At 57.8% G+C, this 2681-nt stretch overlaps 1 non-coding gene across 1 annotated transcript in view; it reads left to right on the plus strand.

The window, feature by feature from the left end:
- Nucleotides 1–1335: 1335 nt before the first annotated feature.
- LOC126476805 (small subunit ribosomal RNA) overlaps nucleotides 1336–2681 on the plus strand; it is a 1909-nt gene continuing 563 nt past the window's right edge. The window contains exon 1 of the ribosomal RNA XR_007587247.1: nucleotides 1336–2681. This exon is cut by the window's right edge and continues 563 nt beyond it. This is a non-coding gene — a ribosomal RNA (small subunit ribosomal RNA).

Genomic DNA, 2681 nt, shown 5'->3' on the forward strand with positions numbered 1-2681 from the left:
CGCAGCTACGTGTCGTCTCCCTATAAGAGCTGGATTGCAGTGTGGTACGCCATACAGACGTGTGGGAGGAACGGACGCCCTGGATGGCGATCAGCATGAGCAGTCTGTTGATGTAGTGGAGCGTGTATTCGGACGTAGTCGTCTCTTCTCACACACCGTGATAGCATGTTGCACCGTGTTCCACATCTGCGACATGCTGCAGAGGCCGGCTGACAGTCGTTCGCGCAATGGACACCGCATACGTACGGGGTCGACCTTCCACGTGTTCTCTAGGCGTGCACATGTTGTTGCGTCTATGTGGGCAGACGTAGTGTGTTGTGACACCTGACACAGGCATGCAATACTCGTTGCAAATGGCGATGGACGTGTACGTTTGCTGGTGACGTTACGCAAATGAACAACTGGTAACCCGTTGTGGTGCGGTTGTTCTCGCTAGAGGTGAATCAGTGTTGGCGACGATCGGTCGAGCTATTAACCGGTTGTTTCAGGGATACCCACCATGCCCACGAACGTGAAAGGGGATCTGGGTGTGAGGCGATACGCGGCGGTGGCTGGGTGGGACCGTCCCCGGCCGGTGAGGGGGGGCCGCCCGGCGTGCTGGCAGCGCGGTGCGTGGGCGCACGCGCTACAGCCGGCTGGTGGGGGCGGCCAGTGGCAGGCGCGCCGGCCGACGGACGCGGCAGGCGGCGCAGCTGCGCGCCGGCGCCCCCTGCTCGCGGCGCCTTGCGGCCAAAGTAGGTCCTCGCGGGCCCGGTGCGAAGCGCGGTGGCCATCTGCAGTGTGCTGGTCCGATTGAGGACTTTGTGCGCTGAGGATGCGCCGCCGCCCGGCGCTCGGCGCCGCGACGCCGTCTGCTGCTCGGTCGCCCCAGCGGTTCTCGCAGGTGGTTTGTATCGCAGCTGTGCGGACGTGTTGGCGCGTGCGCTGTGCTGGGAGAGTTCGCTTCGGCACCCAAGTGGGGCTTTTGTCCTTCTGTGGCGCCGGCGTTGGAGCTGCCGGTCACCGTAGGTGGCGCGTGTTGTCTCCCGCCGGCAATGCCACGACAGCACGCTCCCGGGCCTCTGTCGGCAGCGGCAAGCTCAGTTGGGAGCACGGGTGGTCGCACCTAAAGCGTCTACTCGCCTAACTCCGGGCGATTGCGCCTCTCTCGAACCCGACCAAGTACTTAGGACGGCGCTGCGCGCCGCCGGGACCTGAGAGGGTTTCGAGGTGTGTTGTGCAGGGGAGCTCAGCCTCCTCCTGTTTGCAGAATAATTGAGCGGACGCTTGCGTGTTCGCGCGGGCCCCCGGGACACACTCCCGGGCGGCCGGCTGCTCAGCTCTAGTTGACGCAGCTCCCTGGTTGATCCTGCCAGTAGTCATATGCTTGTCTCAAAGATTAAGCCATGCATGTCTCAGTACAAGCCGCATTAAGGTGAAACCGCGAATGGCTCATTAAATCAGTTATGGTTCCTTAGATCGTACCCACGTTACTTGGATAACTGTGGTAATTCTAGAGCTAATACATGCAAACAGAGTCCCGACCAGAGATGGAAGGGACGCTTTTATTAGATCAAAACCAATCGGTCGGCTCGTCCGGTCCGTTTGCCTTGGTGACTCTGAATAACTTTGGGCTGATCGCACGGTCCTCGTACCGGCGACGCATCTTTCAAATGTCTGCCTTATCAACTGTCGATGGTAGGTTCTGCGCCTACCATGGTTGTAACGGGTAACGGGGAATCAGGGTTCGATTCCGGAGAGGGAGCCTGAGAAACGGCTACCACATCCAAGGAAGGCAGCAGGCGCGCAAATTACCCACTCCCGGCACGGGGAGGTAGTGACGAAAAATAACGATACGGGACTCATCCGAGGCCCCGTAATCGGAATGAGTACACTTTAAATCCTTTAACGAGTATCTATTGGAGGGCAAGTCTGGTGCCAGCAGCCGCGGTAATTCCAGCTCCAATAGCGTATATTAAAGTTGTTGCGGTTAAAAAGCTCGTAGTTGGATTTGTGTCCCACGCTGTTGGTTCACCGCCCGTCGGTGTTTAACTGGCATGTATCGTGGGACGTCCTGCCGGTGGGGCGAGCCGAAGGCGTGCGACCGCCTCGTGCGTGCTCGTGCGTCCCGAGGCGGACCCCGTTGAAATCCTACCAGGGTGCTCTTTATTGAGTGTCTCGGTGGGCCGGCACGTTTACTTTGAACAAATTAGAGTGCTTAAAGCAGGCAAGCCCGCCTGAATACTGTGTGCATGGAATAATGGAATAGGACCTCGGTTCTATTTTGTTGGTTTTCGGAACCCGAGGTAATGATTAATAGGGACAGGCGGGGGCATTCGTATTGCGACGTTAGAGGTGAAATTCTTGGATCGTCGCAAGACGAACAGAAGCGAAAGCATTTGCCAAGTATGTTTTCATTAATCAAGAACGAAAGTTAGAGGTTCGAAGGCGATCAGATACCGCCCTAGTTCTAACCATAAACGATGCCAGCCAGCGATCCGCCGCAGTTCCTCCGATGACTCGGCGGGCAGCCTCCGGGAAACCAAAGCTTTTGGGTTCCGGGGGAAGTATGGTTGCAAAGCTGAAACTTAAAGGAATTGACGGAAGGGCACCACCAGGAGTGGAGCCTGCGGCTTAATTTGACTCAACACGGGAAACCTCACCAGGCCCGGACACCGGAAGGATTGACAGATTGATAGCTC

Source organism: Schistocerca serialis, chromosome 4, assembly GCF_023864345.2.
Source record: "Schistocerca serialis cubense isolate TAMUIC-IGC-003099 chromosome 4, iqSchSeri2.2, whole genome shotgun sequence".
NCBI classification, from domain to species: domain Eukaryota; kingdom Metazoa; phylum Arthropoda; class Insecta; order Orthoptera; family Acrididae; genus Schistocerca; species Schistocerca serialis.